We start from the raw sequence: 11,611 nt of genomic DNA, 5'->3' as shown, positions 1-11,611 counted from the left end.
TATTCCTCTTCTATTCCCTCCGCCAGCACCTCCAGCTCAACCTGATGACGATTCTGAATCCGAGGACGAAGATGAGAATGTGGCCTTGGTGAGGAAACCCAAGGAGGCTGCTGGGGCCAAGTCTTCTTCGTTGAACGAACAAGTCCTGGACTTGGCTCAGGATGACGATGGTGAGGAAGTCCCCAGGGAAGCTACTCCTGAGCAGGTACCTTTGGTCGTGCCTCTTGCCGACAAGAGCATTGACCAAACCCTTGCAGAGATTGATGCTGAGCTTGCGGCGGAGAAGGTGATCGAGATGTCCTCCCATAAGTCTTCCGAGGTTGAGACCCAACCTACTAACGATGCTGAAGAATCTTAACTTCATGATTTTCCTTTCCCTTCTTGTACTTTGTTTTTTGAAACAATGTAAGCTTTTCACATGGCCGATGTGCCGTCTTTGTAATTTCTAAACAATTACTTTTAGTTAGGTCGTAATGCCCTCTTTTGTGTACAAATGCATCAGCTTTCCCTGAATGCTTGAATCTTTATCTTCTCTTTATTGCTTGTGCATAATTCTATACTTTGAATATTCTGCATGTCTTTAATATACTCTTCCTTCTTTGTGCAACCTTCTCGGGGTGACATACCTCGGTTACAAACTGATGACTTTGTAAACTTTTCTTAAGTTTCAACAAGTGTTCGAGCATCTTCTCGGTTTAACTTCAGCTTGTAAACTTTTCTCAAGTTTCAACAAGTGTTTAAACAATGATCTCGGTTTAACTTCAACTTGTAAATTGCTACAAATTTTAACAAGTGTTAAACAATGATCTCGATTTAACTTCAACTTGTACATTGCTACAAATTTCAACAAGTGTTAAACAACGATCTCGGTTTAACTTCAACTTGTAAATTGCTACAAATTTCAACAAGTGTTAAACATCTTTGCCTTCTCTCTGCCCCCTAATGTGAACCTGAGTTCCACTTGGGTTCTCATTATTCAGAAACAACATTATGCATCTTTATCAGTCACAAGTGTTGAAGAATTCTGCTAAGATTTTATTGATGACGTCGGCAAAAAAAAAAAAAAAAACAAAGAACATCTAATGATAGAAAATTTTCAAATTACGAGCGTTCTAGGGCCTTGGCAATTCTTTGCCCCCATTATCTTCAAGCCGATATTCTTAGGACCTCTATGTCCTTGTCTTCGATTTCTACCATTTGTATGCTGCAGGTGAACTTCATTGCTGCCATGGAGCAATTTTTTGCCTGCAGCTGATCTCCTCGGACCTCTTCTATCCCATGCTCTATTGGGAACCGCAATAGTTGGTGCAATGTTGAGGGAACTGCCCTCATTGCATGCAACCATGGCCTTCTTAGAATAGCATTGTAAGGGGATAGTGTGTCGATGACGGTGAACTCTATCTTGATCTTCTTGGTGCCAGCCTGCACCTCCAAGTTTACTGCTCCCAGTGGCCATGTCGGCGTCTCATTGAATTCGACCATCGGGCCGTTGGATTGCTCCATGTCATTGGGGTGAAGGCCGAGCTCCTTGTAACACCTGACGTACATGATGTCACAAGAACTTCCTTGGTCAATCAGGATGTGTTTCACTTGGCACTATCTAACCTGGAGGGATACTACCAAAGAATCATTATGCGGGTGCTAGACCATTTTGAGGTCAGCTTCGGTAAAAGAGACGACTGGTCCCAAGCACTCATCTGCCCAACATCTCTTGTCCCCGACTTGGTAGATATGTTGTAGGTGCTTCACCTTCTGAGTCTCCCCCCTGACTTCGTTCTCATTAACCCTTGAGTGAATTACATTAATTACCCGAGGTCCTCCTGCCTGAAGCTACTGTGTTGGGGGAGGCGGAGCTGCTTATGCCTCAGGCAATCTTGCATGTTCTTCTCTCGTTCTGGCCTGTCGACAAGGTCTCTCAGATGGCCTTGCCTCACTAAGTCTTCCAAGTGTGCTTTCAGGGCTCTACAACCCTGAGTCATGTGCCCATCTTCATTGTGGTAAGCACAATGTCTGCCAACGTTCCTTTCCATAAATTCTCCTGGTGCCCTTTCCAGTGTTCTGAAATAGGGTTGATTCTGAATTTTATCCAGGACTTTGTGAATTGGGATTCGGAACACAGTTGTCACTGTCTGTGCAGCCCTTAGTTCTACCTCTTGCTTATTCAATCCATTGTTACCTCGGCCTCGCTTCGGCGAGCCACTGGCTTTTTCTTGTTTCGTCTCCTTGTTTCCCGACGTATCTTCCTCGGCTCTGGCGTACTTCTCGATTCTGGCCATGAGCTCTTCCATGCTTTTTGGCAATATTTTTGCCAAAGATTTTCGTAGCGGGCAGTCGTTTTTTAGGCCGTTCTTGAAAGATATGACCGCCACCTCTTGATTACATTCGGGTATTCGGTTAAATACCTCATAGTATCTTTTTGCGTAGGGCTTAAGACCTTTAGCTTTGCTGATTTTTAGGGCCATCAAACCGTCCACCCTCAGTGGTTGAAGCTTGTTTATCACAAACCTGGCCACAAACATCTCGGCCAGGCCCTCCCAGGTCTTCACACTTCCCTTTGGCAGTTTGTGGAACCAATCTGATGCAATCTCCCCAAAAGAGGAGGGGAACACTTTGCAGAGCAACAGCTCGTTCCCACTATATAATGCCATTGAATTCAAGTACAATCCGACGTGGAAGTTGGGGTCCGACTTCCCATCGTAGATCTGGAACCTCGGCATGCTGAATCTCTTCGGTGCCTCAAATCTGTCAAACTCTACTGAGAATGGTGTTCTCGGTTTAACAGTGGATGTTACCTCAGCATGATCTTGCCTCCTCTTGAGGTAATCCCTCAAGTCTTCCTTAGTTCGGCCAGGAGCTCGGTTGTCTCCTGACTTTAGTCTCTTCGGAGCACTGCTCTCAGCTTCGTTGCGAGCCCTTTTCAACCCTTCTCCGTTAGGTGTGTTGAAGCACAGCACCTGTCCCTGAATATGCTGATTTTCTTTGGGGTCGGCCTCCGTGGTGCGATGCGTCCTTCGTGACTCTTCCTTCCTTGACTCCCCTTGCCCGACCTCCCCGGAAGGCCGGTGAGAGTGTCTTTCGCTCCTGGTGTGTTGAGGGGCTATAGGGATTGTTTTCTGCCCTCCCTTCTAGGTGTTGGTCGCTCGAATCGGCGTGTCCTGCAGTGGGAATGGTGGATGCATGACATTGTTTTGCATCATGAAGTTGACGATCGATTGCAGGTCTGCTAACTTGTTTGCCAGTTCCTTTACTTCTTCATCTCTTCGTAGGCACCTATCCTTCCATACCTGGAGGTTTTCTTCGTTACAGTACCTGCTTTGGTCTGCTTTTTTTGAAGTGTTGCCCTCCTGGCCGACGTCTTTCTCTTCGTGACGCTGGTTATGAGTTTCCGTGTTGCAGTTGTCTCTTTCGACGTCAAGGTCGATAGGCCTGCCACTCCCGGTAGGAGCGTCGTCCCTAATCTTTTCCTTCTGTCCGTTACCTGCCATCTATTCTTCTTTCTTTACAACAGACGGTGCCAAATTGTGTGAGTGATTTTCTGATCACACTGCTTGCTTAGTATTCAGCTAGAGAGCACCGGCAGAATAGATGGCTTCAGCTAACCTGCAACAGAAAGAGAAGGCTCCAGTGGTGGTTCTTCCACCCGGGGGCACTCTAACAATCAAGTCAGTATATCTCTCAAAGATAATCAAGTTCTAAATTCACTGCTCAAAGCATAAATTGCGTACCTTAGACCCACGGGGGTGCCTCTCTTTTATAGTTTATTCAATCCTAGTCCCACTAGAAGCTTGACTTCTATGGACTCTCATTCAGTGCTTACTTTGGACTCTACAAGAGATAAGGATAGACTCCCTAAGAATACTATCCTTATCCATCTTGAAGTCTTTCTTCATTCTAGGACTCTTGTCCCTTATCTGTTTATCTCAGACTCCGATATCTTCGGAGATAACCTCGGCCTAGCCGAGATCACCTCGCGCGTCATGTCCAAGACATGTGGCACCTCGGCTGACACGTCGGCGTCACCTTGCCATGTGTTGGTACTCAGAAAATATATCCCCACACAATGTAAGCTATGTGTTACTTTTTTATTTATAATGAATGTAAGACTTAATTTCATTACCATGTTATTACGGGTGAATTATAAGTTTTGAATTATGAATTTTTATCATTCTTATTTCAAAACAAACATGTAATTCTTACCATTAATTTGCAAATTAAAACATATCACCCAAAATTCAGTTACAATTAACATGTAGGAAAAATATGAAGTGGAGATGCTACATGTGAGTTGCGCAGCAGCAGTTGCTGTGCGGAAAAATGGGTCCATTTCGGGGCCCATTTTAATAGTTTGAACCGTTCACATTTTAGAATACATCACGTAGGAGATACCTGCAAAAAATCAAGTTAATCGAATATCGTTTACTCATTCATCCACGCACATTTGTATCTACAAAAATAATTAACAATTGTGCTTTAAAGTATTAAAATGAATATAAATGTGAGTGAATGAATAGGTAAACGATATCCAATTAACTTGATTTTTTACAGATAGGTTCTACTTAATGTATTCTAAAATGTGAACGGTTTGGATTATCAAAATGGGCAGACAAAAATATTTTAATATTTTTACTAAGTTTTTTTAGTTCGAATAACTCATGTAGTTCGTGACCCTAAGGGCCCATTTGTTTTCAAAAGTAGAATGGAGGGGATTGATAGTGAGAGGATTAAGTAAAATTGTGCTTGTTTTGATAATAGTTGTTAGTGCGGAGATTGTTAAATTATTACCCTATAAACAAAATATAAAATATTAAAACAAATAAAATTATGATTTTTATTTAACAAAAAATACAAAAACATTAAACATTAATGTTCAAAAACAATGCCCAACATATAAAAAAAAATTAAAAATAAAAATAAAACAAAAAAAAAAAAGAGACAAAAATATTAAGCTGGTGACTTCTAATACCAACTCTCCCACCTTCATCTCAATCCCCTCTCTATGGCCCATCCTAATTCGGAAGGCCATCTCAATCCCCTCTCCATCTCCCAAAATAAACACAACATTAGTGGATCCTACCTTCATCTCAATCTCAGTCCCTTCCCCATCTCCCAAAACAAATGGGGCCAAAGGATTTTGTTAGCGAGGGAGTTGAACCTAAGCCTTTGGAGGAAGAAAATCCCCAAGCCCCAGACCTCATCCACTAGGCCAAATCTTTGGACTTATTTTTACTTGAGTTGTTAACTATATAAACAACATACTACAATTACATAAAATTATGTGTTTATTTTTAAATGTAAAAAATATTTGCTTCTAGAGGTAATATAAAACTGGATATATTATACTAACACTTTTTTTTTTGGTTCGGCGAAAGTCAATTATTAATTATTAGATTAGCAATTAATGAGAGTTAGCCCTTAAGAGAGTCATAGTGCCAACGAAGCTAGGCCTAGTTGGTTGATAAATTATACTAACTTTTCCCAAGTTTTGAAAAAAAATATTGCAAGTCTCGTAATTACAATGAACTCTTTTAAAGTTTAATTCATATAACATGCAACTTCATTTTTATCAATAAGTCGTTAGTCAAAATAGATATGAATACATACATATATATATATATGTCATATATTTTATGTTAAAATGTATATATTTTTAAATTTTCTTTTTATATATTTTCACACCATTTATATTAATTCTAATATATTTAATCATATTTTAAAAAAAATAATACAATTTATTAGAATTGTGAAACTTATTTTATTTAATCTGAACCATAATAAAGTTACAACAATGATTGAGACCCTTTTTTTTAGGTGACCCCCACTATAACGCTCTCAAAATATAATACAATCATCCATTCCATAAGATCTATAAACATAATAGAAATGATGTATTTTCATTCATCCGAGTTTATATTACAAAGGTGTTACATGCCTTATACATTCATAATTATTCATTCTGAAACTACAACGCATAACGTTTGTTAATAACAACTAAATAAATGTCCTACGGGCTTATATCTTTCCAAGATATAACTTGGTTACAACAAAAGAGAGTCATGAGCTCTATACATTTAAAGCCCTCGACTTTAATAAACATTTACACACAAAAATAACCAAATAGAGCCTTCGGGTCCTAAGTCCTCCCTAGCTATATCCTTGGAGGAAGCATATCGCCAACACCTGAAAATGGTTTCCCAAGCAGGGTGAGCCAAACCCCAATAGAGATAGACTAACACAATTTATGAGGTTTAACTAAGATATAAGTGTCAGACAAATGTTCACTATTCATGACCAACTTACATTTCTTCCATGACAATTCAATATTGAAACCCATATCTCAGTTCATTTCCATTTATTCATTTCAAGTTAATTCATCTCATTGCAAGTCAATTCATGAGTTGAGTTCATTGTTATGTATACAACCCAAATGAGACTACAACTCAGTGGTTCACAAATCAATATAAGCATTATTCAAACATTGTAATTTTTTTTTTTTGCCATTTTACAGAATTCTCATCCGAGGGAATCGACACCCATTTATACACAAGCACTTCAAAGTTGCCATTTTACGAAATTCTCATCCGAGGGAATCGGCACCCATTTATACACAAGCGCTTCAATTTTGCCATTTTATGGAATTCTCATCTGAGGGAATCGGCACCCATTTATACACAAGATTTTGGGACTTTCACCCTGGACACTCCGGCCAACTTAATTATAAATGGAGTCCATCCCCTATCTCCTCCCAAACAATGGAGTATATCCCCTATCTCCTTCCAAACAATGATACATATACAATGTATTTACAAGCATTGTTGCATACAATGACTATCCACAACACATATTCAATGATTTAATCACACCGTCATATTCAATGACATAATTTAAATGATTAGTTTCAATTCACCTAATCCTCATGCATTTTCTACAACAATCATGGCTATCCTCCATCGATAGCTCAATACAGATATTTCTAAACAGATATACAATCTTTATAACAGATAACTTATCAAATTCCCTTAGGTGAGTGATTTATCAAATCCAACTACACCATTTATTCACACATCATCCCAATTTCACATTTCCCAAATCAATTTCATTATTTATATAAAATAATTATTCAACACAAATTAGGACAAGTTTTTCCCTTTTCTCAAATATCAACCCCAAGGCCAAATTTACCATTTTTAACCTAAGGTAGCCTCATATTCAAAACCCCACTTTCATTCATAGAACCCAACATAGAAATCCCTCTTTCAAATTAGATCCAAACCCTAACTCTACCCAAATCACTCCCAAATCTTATCATTGATACATAACAACGAATAACTAGGCTAAAAACCATAACAAAGTGTAGAATATTCCTATCTCAAGTATAGAAGCCCAAAGGAGAAATGGAATAAACTTTGAAGATGACCAAACTCCACCTTTTTCGGATCAAATGAAAGCCCACGAGATGCTTTATCTTTTTCTCAAAGGGAGTAGAGTAGAGACCCTTAGATTCTAGGGGATTTATACAGAGAAGTTGGGTTTTAGAGAGAGAATGAGCCGTTTTAGGGTTTTGGAGCAAAAAGATGCAAAATTTCTGTATAAAAATGAGCTGCTGCGAATTGATATATGCGAGGCTCACTCGAGCGAAGGAGTTGTCGCTTGAGCGACCAGACACAACAAGTGACCTCGCTCGAGTGCAAGAAGTGTCGCTCGAGCATAGGATACCTACCTTCAGGTGCAACATAGACGCACACCTTTGCTCGAGTGCAAAAAACCTTGCTTGAGCGAAGAACTTTATCTTTCCAGAAATACTGTGTCTGGGAAGGAAACTTGATGTAGACGCGCCCATGTGAGGCCTTCGTGCTACATTTCGGACTCAATTTGTGTCACGGTTCTTAATCTGAACCAAAGAGTCCAAATTCGGCAAATCGTTTTGAGAAAACAGATTTTTAGAAAAGAAGTGCCAAACATGGATTGCTTTGCCAGATACAGAGTCGCCACCTAAATTTTTTTTTAAGGGGGAATTTAGGAAACCCTGACTCGGTGCCAAAGGCCACATGTCCGTCATCACCAAAGTTGCCTCGGCTCGGGAGCTAGGGTACGATTGGGGAAGGTCAGCTATGAGCACCCCCTCTCGCCCGATCCGAAGATCGGCCTCTACTAACCGTGATATCCGTTTTTGAAAACGTTATGTGTTCTTATTCCGGTTATTAGCCTAGAATTACTATGTTATGCGCGCAGCAAACAAGTATAGACCAAATTGCCTAAATTGGAACAAAACATTTCATGCTTGTTTTGAAGATGGTTGGCTATTCGCAAGTAGGCTAAAATGCAGGCCTTGCCACCCTCGAGTGGGCTTTTAGAAAAGATGGTTTTGCCACTATCTAGTGGGCTTAAAACTCACAGTTTTAATGCATTATCCCAATTTAAGCAATTTGACCTTCATCCACAGGCATTCAAGCAGTTATATCACATAAGCAGCTAGCCTCATAGTAATCATGCAATTATGGAAACACTCACACGCATGCGGTATGCTAAAGCATGAATGCTTACCGAGTACTCCGAGCCAAAACAAAAACTAGTCAGTAATCATATGCATGATCCTAGTTCATGTTAAGATGGCTAATGCAACACATGCAAAATGCGACTAAGATAAGCTCGGCTAATCTATAATGACATGTGAAATGCTACAACTAATCACGTATTCAATTTGGAATTGAAATACAAATGCAGTTAGAATGATGCGCAGAGCCCGGTGCATGCAAGACAAATGTATGAATGCACGCATGCATAGCATAAGGTATGCTAATTTAAATATGCCCTAGTCTACCATCATAAGCGGGTAAATAAAAGGGAAGAAAGACGTGGGGTTGGAAGACATACACACACTCACACACACTTATTACACAATTGCCCTCGCTCGGAGGGTCCGAATAAATATTACAGTCCGAATAATGAATCAACCATAATTAATTATTACAGACCCTCTAATTAATTAAAAAATTAAATGCAAATGGAAGGTGGCCACAGCCCCACCTCGGGATGCGCGAATGATGCAAGTTTGACTCGTCTCGCTCAAAAATTTGCTGCCATAGCACTGTTGCCTCTATTGACACTGCCCTGCCCCTCTGAAATTTATGAAAGTCTCCTGAACTGTTCTGAACTTCATCCTGAGTGCAGTGGAGTTCCACCGACCGAATCAAAAGGCCACCGGCCATGGGAATGAGGTTATCGGCTAAAGGTTTTTCTCTCGGCCGAAATTCTTTGCCGGTCGGCACTCATCATTGCCGGCCGGCCAAATCTTCCTGTTGAAACCTGCAATTGACAGCAGCAGAGGGCAAGCAGTGTATGGCATGGAATTTTCGAGCAAATGTGAGCATGTGCACACTCCCTACCATGCAAGGGACCCAAGGGAGCATGACCCTCGACCCTCGGGCCATCAATTGTGCACTTTTGATGCATGATGGCCTAAGAGGCCAAGTTAGCAACTTTGATGTAAATACGTGCAAACAAAACAAAAAAAAAAAAAAATGAATGCCAACACCCTATCATGTTGAGGTCAAGGGGATTGACGACCGAGGGTTGAGACGTGTTACATCACTTGGAGTATGAACACTCCTCAATCCTCGTGCTTGGTTTGACACCCCAAACCAAGCAATGTAATGCATGTATACAAACATGGCTCAAGTTTACAAAAGACTAAGTTACAAAAACATGCCAAATGCAATGTAAGCTACTATGCAAGTGTGCAATATGCCAAGCATGCAATGCTACAATACAACCTAGTTAGGCAACTAGGCAAAGTGGTAAACATGCAACAATGCATTGACTACAAGGATGCAACAAACATGCAATGTAATGAGTATACTACAAGATACAAATGCACGGGCTTACACTAGGATGGAGGAACCTCAGCCACCTCCCCAAAACAGTGGCCAAAGTGCACTAAAATGATGATGCCAATCATGCAAAATAAACATGCAAAGTAATGAGCCTAAGACTAAGGCATGAAAGGCAGCTTTCAAGGGCACTCACAAGATGACAAACATGGATGCTAGGCTAACATATTAAGCTCTGAAAATGCATAGAGGAAGATGCCAAATCAACCATGTCATGCAAGCAAGGCATTCAACAATGATCCAAACTTTAAGCCAACCAAGAAGGGTCGAACCATGGCCATGTTAATCAAACCCCGATGGACCAAAATGACCTAAAAGAGTCCTAGAGGACTCTAAAACAGGGCTGGAACATGCAAAGATCATGGTCAAAACACGCCAAGGAATGAGTCCAAAACATGGGCATTCAAGGCCAAAAATGGGAGCATTGCTCAACACCCCCCCCCCCCATGCAAACACGACATGAATTTTTCAATACAAAATGGAGTTTTAGTATGCAAAGAGGGCCCTCAAAACCTACTGATATGGCAGCCTAATGTCTAAACACAAGGGCATGCACAATGACCATTTTCCAAGGCACAAAAGAACAACCTTTCAAGGCAAGAAAGTGATGATGAATGTGGGCATACAAGCATGGATTAGGGACTAAAATGGCATATGAAATGACTCTAAATCATTGAAACAACCCAACTAAAGCATGCTAGTGACTCACACACCCAAGGCTCACAAGCCAAAATACAAAGAGGCTATACCAAACATGGAAAATATGACCAAACCAGCACCCAACAGACCTCAATCATGATAAATCATGACCAAAAGCTTCACAAATCTAGGCAAGAACATGCAAGCACGATGGTCTAATGGCTAGATGCATTTCTAGGCAAAATGGGGGAGTACAAAGCAAGTGTATTATGCATGTAAGGGACCACAAATCTGACCAATAACAGAGGTAAGATATGCCCAAATAACACCCAAAAACCTCTGAAATAGGGCCAAATACAACCAAGCATACATGCTACCCTTATGAGCCAAAACATGAGCAAAATGAGACACCAAGGGAGAGGGGTGTCCCTCCCCTTTACAAGACCTCAAAACCCCTTCTTCACCACTGAAAATCCACTAGATTTCAGTGGTGAGAAGGCCAAGACTCAAGAGTAACCAAAGCTTAAGAAAGAAAGCACCAAAAGGGCCAAACAAGGCCTAAAAGGGGGAGCTCGACCCCAAACCATAAAAGGACCTTAATGAAAGATCTCAAGCATGCAAGTACAAGACTTTTTCATGTTATACACAAAGCTTAAATCAGCATGCAAGGCAGGTCAAAAACTAATGCAAGATTGGGAAAAATAAAGCAAAAGTCTTACCCTTGAAGAACACTTCAAGAACAGCTAGTCCAGCCACTCTCTTCTGACCAAAATCAGTCCAAAACTTCAGAAACAAACCCTTAAAGCCCCTCAAGGTCGAAGCAAGGTGTAATGGTGTGTGTCTTAGTGCAAAACTAAGGTCAAAACACACCTTTTAGGCCTCCAAACACACACTAAGGATGAGAGAGAGAGAGTATATGACAGATGTATATATGTGTAATCTCTGGTTTTTTGTTCAAAATCTCTAACCCTCTACAATGGAAGAAGAGAGGTGCTTATATAGGCAAAAGAAATGGTTCTAAGCTTCTCAAAGAAGCTAAGTAAAAGGGGGCAAAGGGGGCAAGGAGGTCAAGACTTCTTGAGGAA

This window comes from Camellia sinensis, chromosome 2, assembly GCF_055761805.1.
Source record: "Camellia sinensis isolate YWXY chromosome 2, ASM5576180v1, whole genome shotgun sequence".
NCBI lineage: Eukaryota > Viridiplantae > Streptophyta > Magnoliopsida > Ericales > Theaceae > Camellia > Camellia sinensis.
This window is presented reverse-complemented; position numbering follows the sequence as displayed.